The sequence below is a fragment of the Mustela nigripes genome, chromosome 7 (genome assembly GCF_022355385.1).
Source record: "Mustela nigripes isolate SB6536 chromosome 7, MUSNIG.SB6536, whole genome shotgun sequence".
NCBI classification, from domain to species: Eukaryota; Metazoa; Chordata; class Mammalia; order Carnivora; family Mustelidae; genus Mustela; species Mustela nigripes.
The window spans coordinates 82,963,178-82,978,702 of record NC_081563.1 but is presented as its reverse complement, the minus strand read 5'-3'; positions in this window follow the sequence as shown (position 1 = coordinate 82,978,702).

Here is a 15,525-nt window from a genome sequence, read left to right as displayed (position 1 = left end):
TTCTATGAGTTAAATGAAACTTTTCCTGAAAACGTGACCCGAGTTGATTAAAAATGTCAGAATCTTCATAGTTCTGGAAGCCTATGCTATAGCTTGTATGTGTAAGATTTGAGAATGTCCGCATGTCTGTTTTATTTACTTTACTATCTGTATTAACCGTTAGAGAATAGACTCTCCATTCCCCAGATAAGAAAGGAAAAGTTGTCACTGGATAGCAATACTACATTATACTCTGTGTAACACTCTTGGGGTTGGTTGTAGGAATAAGGAACTTTATCTAAAATTTTCCCTAAAACACTCCGATACTGACTTAGGCTCTTTAAAGTGAAAGGGAGGCTGGGTTTGGGCGGGGAGCAAAACAAACCTCTGAAATAGAAAAAGTGAGGAACAAGATCACCAGAAGAGAGAGAATGAGAACCTGGCCTGTGTTCATGGCACTTTTGTCCCCCTGACTGATAGGGTGGCCATTGGAATTTTCAAACCATTAATAAGAGATGAGAGATAACAGATGAGAGATGGGAGTCTTAGTCCATTTGGGCAGCTAGACCAGAATACCACATGGTGGGTGGTTTATGCACAATGGAAATTTATTGCTCACAGTTCTGGAGGCTGGGAAGTCCAAGTTTAAGTCACCAACATGGTTGTATTCTGCTGAAGTCCCTCTATTCAGCATATGGTGCCTTTTCACTGTGTCCTCATGTGGTAGAAGTCACTGGAGATCTCTCTAGAGTCTGTTTTATAAAAACACTAATTCTATTCATGAAGGCTTTACCCTTATGACCTAAGTAACTTCCAAAGACCCCACCTACTAATACCATCATTAGTGGTATCATCTTTAAAGGTTAGAATTTCAGCATGTGAATTTGGAAAATCAAGTATAGTGTGTAATATTTGGTTATTGTTTAATGTTGTCTTGAGCAGAAAATAAAAGTAATTTTGTTATACGACTACTTCATCTGTCCTTCTAGAGTCCTGAGCTACTATCACTAACATAAAAAGTATTCTGTATTACTCTGTGTGTTACTCTTAGGGTTATGGGAATAAGAAGACTTACCCCTAAGCTTTACCGAAGAATTCCACCTGAAACACTCCCATGCTGTCTCGGGCTCTTTAAAGTGGGGGTAGTGCGGGACAAAATAAACAGTCCTCAAGCATCTGTCCTCAAACATCTGTCACAACGTGAAGAACATTGTTAAATAAAAAATTATTCTGACACTTATTGAAATAATGAGAAAGACTATTATTCAAGACTATTACAATAGGAAAGAGGAATCAAGCTCAACTCAGAGGACAACAAGAACAAGGGAGGATATAGGCAAGGAACAAGGTGAGGGGGTCAGGGGCTGAGTTACTAAGGAAACATCAAAGTAGAAGGATTCTTACTAAACTAACCTAACAGAGTTCTTGCTCAAGGTGAGTCAAGGGCTTAGAAATTGAGGGTAGGAGGATGACTTAGCAGGATGCTTTGCTAAGACTAGGCTAGTAAGGCCAGACGTAAAACTAGGGTGGGGTTCGAGGTCTAGTGGGAAGAGGTCTCAGAGGAGCCTGACTAAAATTTGGTCAGGAAGAGTCTTTGTCAACACAAACTTGCAAGTAAGCAATTACGGGAGGTTGCAAGACAGAAACAAATACAGTGATGACATAAAAGAAAAAATAAAGAGGGAAGGAAGGAAGGAAGAAAAGGAGAAAAAAAGAAGGAAAGAAAGGAAAGGGGGAAAAAGAAAGAAAAGTTACATGAAATATCATTTGGCCTTTTAAAAACCTTCCCACGATACCCACATTCTTTAGAAGCTGAAAAAATCGATCTCTCTTTTTTCCATATCTACCCTGCCAAGCAAGTTCCTTTCCTCACCCCTCCCTGCCTTCACAGGTCCTTCCTGTGATGACTGCCTCCACCCCCCCCCCCCCTTCCCAGAACATTTCTTTCCAGGCATCTCCATTTTTTTCTCATAAATACATACTGGGCTTTCCTCATCTTATAAATTCTTCATTTCTGACCAGTTTCCAACACACACACACACACATACACCCCATATCTCTAACATCTTCAGATGCAGGAAAGATCAATTTTAACATCTATAATTTTTATTAATAAGTAATGTATCTCTAAATATAAAATTTTTAAAAATATTTTACTTATTTGCCAGAGTGAGAGAGCAAGGGAGTGCACAAGCAAGGGGAGTGACAAGCAGAGGGAGAAGCAGGCTCCGCATGGAGCAAGAAGCCTGATATGGGACTCCACCTCAGGATCCCAGGATCATGACCTGAGCCAAAGGACTCGATTCCAGGACTCAGGGATTAAGACCTGAGCTGAAGGCAGACATTTAACTGACTGAGCCACCAAGTGCCCCAAGTAATGGTTCTCTAACAGAAACACTGAACTTGAGGCATCTTTGGGGACCCAGTTGGAGCATTGCAAAGGAAGCCAAGTGACTCAGAAATGCTTCTTGGGGTCAGAGTTCAAGCCAGGAGCACCTGTAAGCTGCAAGGAGAGGGCAGATAGATTTCATGGAAGAACAGGAGACTGGGAAGGTGGGTCAGAGCCAAGGCTAAAATGAAGAAGAATAAACCCAAAAAGAAGAAAAGAAATGGAACATGGAGACTATCCTAGTACTAAGCACAGAGAGAGTCCGGAGGCAAAATGGGATGTCAGTGTCAGAAGCTATAGAGTTGGCATGAAAAGGACTGAGAAGTGTCTTCTGTGTTTGGCTCCAATAGATCAGATCAGCTTGTGTCGGGGTCGGGGTGAGCTGACAGAGAGCAGCGCAAGAAAAGGAAGTAGCGTGACGAGTGGAGACAAGCAATGTAGTCCACAGGCTACACTGTGCAGGGAAGTCAGAGGCAGAATTTGAGCATTTATTGACAAGGGCAGAGCTTAGACACCATTCAGCTGTAAGGGGAATGAGCGAGCAGGTTGGCAGGTCAAGTACAAGTGAGAGTGAGGAAGTAGGAAAAGATAGACTGCCTAAAAGCACAGAGAGATCAGGCTTGGACAGGAGGTGCGGGGCCATGCAGGGTAGGAAGGTCTATCCTGACCAGTTTACCCAGGTGGGGACCAGCGTAGTGGTGGCTGACCTGTTGAGAGGAGAGGATGCCTGGGAGAGGAGTGGCTTCATAGGATGGTGGAGCACCTTGAAGAGAGCCAGGTCTGGGGACGGGAGTCTCTGCGTTGTTTATCCCCACTGGTGACAAATGATGGCTCTTCTTATAAGGACTATGGTCGAGGAACAAGGCAGGATCAGCTACTGCCTTTTGAGATGTGGTCTCAAATTCTTTGCTTCAAAGAATAATCTCTCCATCCCCAACCTCTAGAAGCAGCTTCCTAAAGAGCAAACCTGAGCATGCCATTTCCATGTTGCAGAATTCAACAGCTGCACTGCACATGAGATAAACAATTCATTCCAAGGTGCCTGGGTGGCTGAGTCTGTTAAGCGTCTGACTTCAGCTCAGGTCATGATCTCAGGGTCCTGGGATCAAACTCCACATTGGACTCCACGCACAGTGGGGAATCTGTTTGAGGATTCTGTCTCTCCCTCTTCTTCGGCCTCTCCCCCTGCTCACTTGCAGAAGCTCTCTCATTCTTTCTCCCTCTCTCCCTCTCTCTAAAACAAATAAATAAATATTTTTAAAAAATATCCATTCCAGCCACCATTTGCAAAACACTGTAGGGCTTGGTTCAGCTTTTTCATGTCTTACATTGCATTTCTTCTCCACAGAGACCTTGTCTGGCCATTGGAATAATGAAGTCCATCCTTCCCTTCTCACCACTGCATCAGCCGGCAGCCATCTTGTTATTCACCTTATATGACCGTGTGTAGCTCACATTATGGTCTCAAAATACATTGTTTTAAAAACTTCTGCCCCAACAAGAATTGAAACTTCATGCCAGTAGGAGCTGGGTCTGTCTTTTCTAGCCTGCATGCTCTCTCCAGGAATAGTGTCTGGCTAACAACAAGGCCTGAGTAACATCTTGTTCTTAGTTTACCCTCACCACAGTATGATTGTTATCGCATATGCTGTGTTCTCCACGAGACTGGGAGCTCCTTAAGAGCAGGGATCTTGTTTCAGAAATCGTAGCTCCAAATCCTAGGACAAAGCTTTATGTATGGGTCACAATCAATTCTCTTCTCCAGATAAATGCAAAACACTTCAGGAAGGGTCGGAAGAAATGCATATCATCTAGGTTTGAACAGTAACTTGCTGTGTGACTCCAGTTAAGACACTTAACCTTTCTCTGTAGTTCAGTTTTCTCATCTGCAAAATGAATTCTTTGGGTTGTATCAGTATTCCTTCACCTCAGACCTAGGGAATCTGAACTTCTGGTGTTTAAACTAGGAAACGTGTCTTTTTTTTTTTTTTTTTAATTTCCTTGGCTTGGAAACCATGAGAACATGATTGCTAAGATCATCTCAGCTCTAACATTTTGTGATTCCATGTTTGAATGTCAAGCCTATAGCAAATTGGTTACCATCCCCAGCAGCCTTCAGACCCCAGGAATTTCCATCCCAACATTGACCCAACAGAAGTTCTCCATGACGCATGCATCTGCTGCCTAGGACGTCAGGCTGCCTGGAGCTGTTTCTAGACTATAACTGTCTCTGGGACATCATTTCTCAAATTTTCCTGATTACAATAGTCACCTGGAACACTGATTAAAAAATGCAGATTTCTGGGCTCTCCAAATCATATTGAATCCGATTCTTGCAGAGAACCCTGGAGTCTATGTTATCAACAGGGGTTTCTATGATCCAAGAAGCATCCTTGGGAAGCCCCACTCAGAGACAAGAATAGAGCCTAGAGAGGTGAGTCCATGCTGAGTTATAAGAGCGGTTGTCAGCACAGTTGGCAACTGAACAACACAAGGACAAACATATTCTGGAAACCCCATTTATATGGGATAACACACTATGTAATTTGTTCGTCCACATCTACCTATTTAGGACTATTTAACATCTAGGTGATGACTCTCATTCCACCATCAACAAAATGCTTTCAGAATCATAAGGAAGCACGTAAGATACATAGTATATGGTTTGTTGAGTAAGGACAACTTAATCCAAAACAGTCTGTAGAGTCTCTCTTGAGGGGAGTTAAAACCATGGGCAGGTGTCCCTGAACATAGTGCACTGCTCTCATTTATTTTCTGATCACACATGGGAAGATGATTGTCTTTCTTATTTTACTAATGGGCAACCAAACCTCACACTGTTTGAAACAGTGGACCCCACTATTAATGATAATCACACATCTGGTAAGTATAAAAAGAATATATGTCCAGATTTAGAGGGTCTCATAGCCTCTGATTTTCTCATCACCACATGATACCTCCTCACAGAAGGAGACAAGAGCCCAACAGAGCAACATGAAAACATTTTCATACTTGCTTTTTGAGAGCCACAATTCTTTTCTCAGAGGTTAATGATTCCTCACCTCCACTGGTCAAAGCTATACCTTCAACTATCTTAAGTTAACAGTGAACTAAAATTTTTGCTGACCAAAGTTTTTGATGGCATAAGGCAAAAGAGAAGAAAATGATGGAGAAGGCAGGTATCAATAGAGATTTAAGAATGGAAATATTACTGTAAAAGACAAACTACTTTAGGGGAACCCTGGGTGACTCAGCCAGTTAGGCATCTATCTACCTTCAGCTCAGGTCATGATCCCAGGTCCTGGGATCGAGCCCAGAGTTGGGCTTCCAGCTCATCATGGAGTCTGTTTCTCCCTCTGCCTCTCCCTTCCCCCCATACTCATGCTCTCTCTCTCTCTCAAATAAATAAATAACATATTTTTTAAAGACCCTACTTTATAACTGCCCATAAAATCAGCAGTGACTACACACAGAGAATACAGGTACACATAGAGATTTGTTCTAGTGTAATAGTGAGTGTTTGATTCAAGTAATATTGTTACGATTTTCACATGGTCCATGTTAGCTTTATACTTCTTTGTCTGGGAAATACAGAAAATCTACTGTATCGTCCCTGCTCTCACTCACTTGAGCTTATGATCACATCGAGACAAACATTAGAATTTGGCAAACATCTAGAGCCCTTCTACACTTAGCCAAAACCCACAAGATGGTCAAATCAGTATACCTCGGTTTTTTGATAACTGTCATGGTTTATATAAAGTGAAAACTCTATATAAAGGGAGGTACAAATTTTCTCAGACAACACATTTGTTATTTAAAAATTTCATGAGAGGTGCCTGGGTGGTTCACTGGGTTGGTTAGGTGTCCACCTTTGTCTCAGGTCAGGATCCCAAGGTTGTAGGGTGGAGTCCCACTCTCCCTCTCCCTCTGCCGGCCACACCCTCTGCTTGGCCTCTCCCTCTCTCTCTCTCTCCCTCTGTCAAGTAAATAAATAAAATATTTTTTAAAAACTTGAAAAAGCTTTAAAAAATTTCATGAAAAGGAATTGTGTTAGAAATTCACTTTGAAAATTATTTAAGCTCTTTTCTCAACTTACATTTTCTGGTTAAGAGATCTAGTAAAAACAATTCTTACATTTATCACCTGTTCTTAAGACATAAAAAAAGAAGAAGGAACTCTGAGTCTTTATTTCAGTAACTGCCAGCTTTTCTATCTGAAGAACATGAGAGAATATCCATTTTCAGAGTTCTATTATATATCTCTATATATACCTGGAGGAAAAAAGAAAACATTTGTTAATTTGCAAATGACCATTGTCTTTGTCAAAACTTTGGCACACAGAGAAAAATCCAATGAACTGTTATCAATAGAAGGAAATGTCCTAAAGATGAAGCATTGAAAACTCTTCTGTGACCAACCACCTCAACGAGATAAGGTTTGTGGTTAGGTTTAGTTGAAAGAATCAGTAAGCCTGTTTCCTTTACAGGAATTTCCTGTAAAGAATATTAGCACTCAATTTCTCAACTTCTTTTTTTTTTCTTTTTTGTTTTGTAAAACTAACCTCTGAAAGTGTAACCCTTAAGATACAAGCTTAAGCCTTTCTTATGACCAATTTTAATTCTGGAAGAGGAAAACAATCTCTCTCCCACACTGTTTATATACAGGAATAATTTATCGACAGAAAGGGAAATAAAATTTAAAATCTAAAATCACCCAGGTTTTTTTGTACCTATTTATTAATAGAGAAAACTTCAAAATATAAAATATAATTAAGAGTGCCACCATTCCTTTGATAGAACAACTAAAATCACCTCATAAGGACCCTGAGACCACACAAGTCCAAAAGAGTGCTGCCCAGAAAGCATACTGGGTAAATCTTGATATCACCTTCCCTCAAGAAGCTCATATTCTGGCAAAGATAAGGCTGATTCATGTGAGTGCATCAGAGCTCCCGGACTATCTCTACACATAAATAGAGGAGAACAAAAAACACAGGTGAAGACCAAGTTCACTTTGAGATGAAGACAAAAGAAGTGTTTACCTGAGGTGAGGTTAGAATGGTAGAAGAGGGAATTGGCAATTATAGCCAGAAGTGGACCCTTAAAGATATCTGCCACTAATCATAAATCTGTCTGGGATTCAAAGAGGATATGACTGCTTTTTTCAGATCTATTCCAAGAGAGGTCATAAAAATAATAGGAATGGGAAGTCCCGGGCTCACAGTGTCCTGTGGGAGCAGCACAGTGCAAGAAGAAAGGCAGCAGACCTGGGAGCCGGGGAGAAACATGGGTAGGATGGAAGGAGAAGTCTAAACATAAGGTGTTGTTTATGATAGGTATTCAATAACTGATGAATTGAATTAGATTTGAGTGAATCAGAGTGTGGAAACAGCCCTTCTGAAGTTTCACATATCCTAATGCAGACTTTGATAATGAATTTGATCACTTTAATATTATTTGCATAGGTTTGCAGGAGATGGGCTATCCTGGTATAGGCAGAGAGGGGATAGCATCCCCAAAATGGCTGCCCTCAATTCCTCTGCTCCATGATGTGCATTCTGCTTTACATGTCCAGAAGTAGAGTCTATTTTCCCTGTCCTTAAATCTGGATTGACTTTGTGACTTGGTTTGACCAATAGAATGCAGTAGAAGTGACAATGTGCCAGCTCTGAACCAGTCTTTGAAAGATCTTCAGCTTTTACTTCCTCTCTTTTGGAAGTCGGGAACAATATAAGAATTCCAAATATCTTAAAATCATTTTCTATAAGGAAGCCCAAGTTGGCCAGTTTGTAAAAACAAGGAGGGAAGAAGGGAGAGACAGGAAAAGGGAGAGAGAGAGAAGTCTAGTCAGACTATAGTTGTTTCAACCATTCCAGCTTCAGACACATGAGTAAAGAACATATTGAATGTTCCAGTCCCAACAGACACCATATGGAGAAAGGAAATGGTCCAGCTGAGCCCATCCAGACTGCATAACTGTGAGTAATAATAATAAAATGTTATGTTTAAGCAACTAAGTTTTAGGATAGTTCGTTAGCCAGTCATAAATAACTGAAACATATATTACTATTGGATGAATGAATTCTATTTCACTAGGGATAAATTGCCAATGCAATTAAACAAGAAAAAGAAATTAGAAGCATTGGAATTCCCTTCCAGTTCCAGTGCCTTAATTACTTATCTCTAATTAATTATATGTAATTGCACATCTCTTTTTGGAGAAGATATGATTATCTGTAGAGAATTTAACATGAAGTAGCCAAAATCTTTAAGAGAAAAACTATCAAACACTCCAGAAAGAATCAAATACATATTTAAACAAGGAGAAAGACATTCTATGTTCTTGGTTAGGTAGAAACAACCTCAAAAAAAAAAAAATCAGTCCTCCCTATGTTAACTTAAAAAGTCTAATGTGAACCCAATAAAATGCTATCAGGTTTTTCTTCGGAATTAAGCATGCTAATTGTTAAGTTCATTAGGAAGAAAAAACATGTGAGAAATATCAGAAAATCAGAAAAATAGGAGCTTTGGGGTGCAGCAAGGGACATAGGCATTATAAGATATTGAAATATAGTTTTAAATATCTATAATTAAAACAATGTGGTATTATTGCATAAATAGAAAGTTGACCGACCAATAGAAAAGACTAGATGGTCTAGGAACAGATCTGATGGCATATGAAAGTTTAATGGAAGTTACATCAGTGGGTAAAAGATGGTATTTTTAGAAAACAGTGTTGTGCTAGCTGGACGGCTATGTAGAATATGTTGCAGTATATCCATTCCTTGCACTGCACACCAAAACCAATTTCAAATGAATTTAAGATTTTAATTTTTAAAAGTGAATATATACAAATATTGGAAGAAAGCATACATTTCTCTATAGTCAGTAAATGGGTAAATACCAATAGTAAAGTAGAAATATAGATTGGGAACACAAATATTTGCAACTACATTGCAGGGTTCTAATGGGTGATAGAGATGAACAAGATCATTATCTTTAGAGAAAACTTGGCAAAAGCTAATGTAAGTACTTTATGGAGAAGTACCATATGGAGAAAGGAAATGGTCCTGGTATAGGTAGAGAGGGGATAGCATCCCCAAAATGGCTGCCCTCAATTCCTCTGCTCCATGATGTGCATTCTGCTTTACATGTCCAGAAGTAGAGTCTATTTTCCATGTCCTTAAATCTGGATTGACTTTGTGACTTGCTAATGGGAATTGCTAATGGGAATTCAAAAGGACAATCCCTATGAAAAGGCAATATTAAGCCAAAGTCCATATGTATTATCCTCTGATGCAGAGATCCTACTTCCAGCAATCTATCCCCCAAAATATTCTGGCAAAAATGTGAGAATATGTATTCATAAGGCTATTCTTTACAACATAATCTAAGATTGCAAAAGACTGGAACTGAGATTATTGAATAAACTGTGGTAAAACTTCACATGTATCTCCAAGAAAGAAGGAGAAATAGCACCACATGCAAATAGGCAATGATCTCTGGAATATATTATGAAATGGGGAAACAAGGCAGGAAAAATTGTATATATTATGCTATCTTTTATCTTTGAGAAGTGAAGGGATTTAGATATATATGTATCTTTATCTATATTAAAAAATGAAGGACATATTGACATCATTTTTAGAAAGGTTTGCCTCCCTATATGGGAGGGAGAAAACAAGCAGCAGGGAGAGGAATAGAAGCTGGATTTTTCTGCATGTACCTTATTTTATAGATTTGCTCTAGAAGGCTGTAACTATCTTGCATTATTATAAAACCAAACAAAATTTCAAGAAGCAACCCTTAAAAATCGAAATCAAAGAAATTGAACTATTTATTAAGTTGACAAAACTACATCAAGAAAAATAATTTTCAATGACTCCAGAACACAAGAACTTGTCTTTATTATATCCTAATGGGATATTCTCAAGGTATAAAATAGTACCTCCCCCCAAATCTTGAATTTTTTAAATAAACAAAATATGGATAGCTGTGTTAGTATTATAAATTATTCTGAGGCTATTAGGTTTATTGTGAGATAAAGCAAATTAATAATGTTGGTCCTGGTAGACCCAGGTACTAGAAGCAATAGGCTTTTTCAGTCCTGGACAATTCCACAGTATAGGTTTTTCCCACTACTTCAACTCCAGACTAATTCAGGAGCTGGTAACTACAGCAAGAACATCCTGATTGAGCAGATTTCTTCTTGTTTGTGGCAGGAGAAGCAGCTCCTTTGACAGCCCAGTTTTTTTTCATGACTTTGGAAGATATTCTTGGAAGGTTAGTCTAGGGTCTGTTTCTCTCCCTCTCTGAACAATTCTAGAACCGTTTCTGTTTAAACTAGCTAGAATGGATTTATGTTCATTACATCTAAACATGACCTATTCAGAGGTATTTTTTTTTAATAAAGTGACTATGTGGAACCTCAACATAAAAATGGATAAAAGCAGTGTTTGTCTAGTTGAGATATCTGGAAGGAATGAGCACTGGGGAGAAGAATGAACTCAGTTCCCATATTCCCCCTCACTCTACCTCACTGCCCAGGATGGTCCCAATGGCATCATGAGGATCCCTAGGATTCCCAAAACCAATCTGGAACTCTATTCTTAACATGTTCACCGTTGATTATTAAGCACACCCATCAAGTTGTATGCCTTGATGTATAAATGGCGATAACATAAATCACAATCATGGGGTGTGTATGAGAAACCACAAGATGGACTCGAGAGATAAAACCTTGTTGTCACAAGCCTCACACAGAAATATACATGTTGGTCTCAGAGCCCCCAGCCTGGACTGTGATCATTACTGGTGAAGCATGCAGGAAGGACCATGTACCCTGCCCACAGCACACACACGTGTACACACACACACACACACACACACCATTTCCTGTTAGATCTGTGGCTTTCTCGCCCTTTGAAGAGCCCTATGTTACTCCTAAACCCACTTCTCAGAGTACCTTCTGCTCAAAAAGATGGCTTTCCCCAGACACTGGGTCTCCTCCCTCGGAGCTTCACTTCACTATTTCCTCCTAGAATTTAAAGCTACAATTTGACTTGGTCTTGGAAACTGGCTTTGCCATTGTCTCTGCTTTAGACAAGTATGTTGATAACTGCAGGGAAGCTCCTCCTCTCTGTGCCTCACTGACCATCCTGGCCAACCATCAGCATCAACACAGTGTGAGCTCCTAGTACCTGTCAGAGGTCTAACTCCCTGTATTTTGGCAGATGCCACAGCAGACATGCTCTAGTCAAGTGTACACTTTCATCCTACATAGGACTGAGTGCCATTTCCCTCCTTTATCCTTATCCTAGTAGCCTAGAAGAAAGGCTGAAGATCCTTTATACTCTTTCATCCTCCTCTGAGCTAGTTCCTAAGTAGCCATGCTTCTACTGTGCAGGCTTTGCCCTAGACCCCCTTTGTATAAGGTGCCCCAACCCCAGGAAAGTACCATCACCCTCTAAAAACTTGTTTCAAAAAAACTCACTGTCCAAAGGCTTTCAACAACTGGAGGAGCAAGATGACAGAGGAGTCAAATACTTAAATATCCCCAGGTCCCAGGAGTTCAGCTAGATAGTTATCAAGCCATTCTGAACACCCACAAACTCAATAGGAGATAGAAGAGAAGAAGAGCAGCGATTCTAGGAACAGAAAAGCAAGAACTTTCTGGAAGATAGGACATGCAGAGAAGTGAATCTGAGGTGATACACGGGAAGATAGACCACTGGGGTAGGGGCCGGCTCCTGGCAAGTGAGAGAGCAGCGGAGCACAATATCAAAACTTTCAGAAGTCTGCTCCACTGAGGGATGTCGCTCCAGAGGCTAGGCAGGCTGGGGTGGGGGAGGGGGGAAGGAGTTGTGTGGAGCCCTCACAGGAACAGATTGGTCTCAGGACCCTCAGATTCACAAGAAGACCAGGAGTGTCTGAGTGTGACAGAGCTGCCAGGTACCAGACAGGGAAATCAGCTGTAGGGATAGAGCTGAGGAGTGGGTTCTCAGGTCAGGGTTACCTTAAACCATGATCCAAGGCAGAGTCAGACCACTGCTCTTCAAGTAGGGACCCCACAAGAGGCAGATCTGGGGAGACTCACCTTCCTCCTCTAGGAGGAGTGGCATGGGAGCACACTGAAGGAATCTGCTGGGTTTGGAGACTCCAAATGGGCTGTGCGCCAGAGACAGAAACATTCAGTCACAGGTCGGGTGAGCTTGGAGAGCAGCTGGAGGCCAAGGAGACAGGAAGGATTGACCCCTTTTTCTCTGAGGGTGCACTGAGCAGTGGGCCCAGAGCTCTTGGCTCCTCTGGGCCAGAGACTGGGAGACTGCCAGTTTCATTTCCCTTCTCCAAAGCTGTACGGAAACCATTCCGGGAACAAAAGCTCCTAGTGTGAACCCAAGCAGATTACTTAGCCTGGCCCCTGGCAAGGGCAGTGCAAGTCTTCCTCCGGCAAAGACATTTGAGAATCACTGCTACAGGCCCCCTCCCCCAGAAGATCAGCAAGAACATCCAGCCAAGACCAAGTTCACTGATCAATGAAAACCATGGAACTCCAGAGTTAGGGAAAAGCAACACATAGAATTCATGGCTATTTTTCCATGATTCTTTAGTCTTTTAAACTTAAATATTGTTCAATTTTATTTTTTTTCTTATTCTATTTTTTTTCAATTTTTCTTCTTTTGTATTTTAACCTTTTAAAACTATCTTATCAGTACCCTTTTAAAAATCTTTTTAAAATTTTCATTGTTATAGTCATATTCTATCCCTTCATTGTATTTAACCTTATTTTTTGTATATGTATAGGTTTTTCTTTCTTTAAAATTTTGGGATACAGTTTCTTCTAACAGATTAAAATACACCCTAAATCTAGTGCATGGCTTTGTACTAGTCTCCAACCTGATCACATTCTTTCCTCTTTTTTTCTTTTTCAACCAACTTCTTATCAACTCCTTTTTAAATTTTCATCTTTATAATCATATTCTATCTCTTCATTGGGTTTACCCATATATATACTCTCTCTCTCTCTCTCTCTCTCTATATATATATATATATATATATATATATGTGTGTGTGTGTGTGTGTGTGTATGGGTAATATGTATATATATATATATATATGTTTTTCTTTCTTTAAAATTCTGGGAGGGAGTTTCTTCTAACAGACCAAAACACACCCAAAATCAAGTGTGTTTCTGTTCACCAGTCTAATATATATATATTTTTTTAAATTTTTTTTCTTTTTTCTCCTCCCCCTGATTTCATATCTCTTTTGATTTGGTTAGTGTATATTTTACTGGGATCACTGCAACTCTTTTAGTATTTTGTTATGTCAGTCATCAGTTCTTATCTGGATAAAATGACAAGGCAAAAAAACTCACTTCAAAAAAAAAAAAAAAAAAAAAGAACAACAGGCAGTACCTATGGCTAGGGACCTAATCAATATGGACATTAGTAAGATGTCCAAACTTGAGTTCAGAATGATTATCAGAATGATTCAGAATGATTAGATTAGTTCAGAATGATTATCAAGGTGCTTGCTGGGCTCAAAAAAAGCATGGAAGATACTAAAGAATCCCTTTCTGGAGAACTAAAAGAGCAAAAATATAATCAAGCTGAAATCAAAAAAGCTATTAATGAGATGAAATAAAAAATGGAGGCTCTTACTGCTAGGATAAATGAGGCAGAAGAATTAGTGATACAGAAGACTGACAATGCACAGAATGGGAGAAGATATTTGCAAATGACATAACAGATAAAGAGCTAGTATCCAAAATCTATAAAGAACTCATCAAACTCAAAACCCAAAGAACAAAGAATCCAATCAAGAAATGGGCAGAAGACATGAACAGACATTTTTGCAAAGAAGACATCCAGATGGCCAACAGACACATGAAAAAGTGCTCCACATCACTCTGCACCAGGGAAATACAAATCAAAACCACAGTGAGATGCCACCTCACACACCTTAGTCAGAATGGCTAAAATTAACCAGTCAGGAAATGATAGGTGTTAGCAAGGATGCAGAGAAAGGGGAATCCCCCTACACTGCTGGTGGGAATGCAAGCTGATGCAGCCACTCGGGAAAACAGTATGGAGGTTCCTCAAAAAGTTGAAATTAGAGCTACCTATGACCCAGAAATTGCACTATTGGGTATTTACCCTAAAGATACAAATGTAGTGATCTGAAGGGGCACATTTATAACAGCAATGTTTACAATAACCAAACTACAGAAAGAATCTAGATGTCCATCAACAGATGAATGGATAAAGAAGAAGCGGGGTGTGTGTGTGTGTGTGTGTGTGTGTGTGTGTGTGTGTGTGATAGAATATTATGCAACCATCAAAAAATGAAAATCTTGCCATTTGCAATGATGTGGATTGAAACTGAGGGCATTATGGTAAGCAAAATAATTCTATCAGGGAAAGACAAATTCACATGCTTTCTCTGATATGAAGAATTTGAGAGGCAGGTTGGGGGTTATGGAGGGCAGGGAGGGGAAAAAAATGAAACATGGTGGGACCAGGGAAGGAGACAAACCATAAGAGACTCTTAATCTCAGGAAACAAACTGAGGGCTGCTGGAGGGGAGGGAAGGGATGGGGTGGTTGGGTGATGGACACTGGGGAGGGTATGTGCTATGGTGTGTGCTGTGACTAGTGTAAGACTTATGATCCACAGACCTGTACCCCTGAAGCACATAATACATTATATGTTAATTTAAAAAAAAAAAAGACTCACTGTCCCAACAGGCAACTCCAAAGAGAAGAGACAACACCTCTCTCTGCCCCCAGCTGCCACACTAGCCAGTGGTGTGACCTGGGCCAACTCCCTGTACTTACCCATTTCAGCCTCCTGGGTTTGGACTATGGGGCGAATAAGCTCTCTCTTTGCTTTAAGGGGATATAACTTTATTTTAATAAATGTTTCCAGTACATAATAGAGATGTACTGGCTGGCTGTTGATGGATTCTCTGAAATGGCCCCCATAGTTTAAGGACACCTGTATCCCCAGAAAAGAATGACATAATTCTATTAATAATAGTTGTTTATTTGTTCTAGTTGAAAGTGTTTGCACTTAAACTTAAAAATATGCACATGAATTAACTGGCATGTGCAGAGCTAATACTCGTGCTGTGTATTGAGTGTCTTCATAGCTT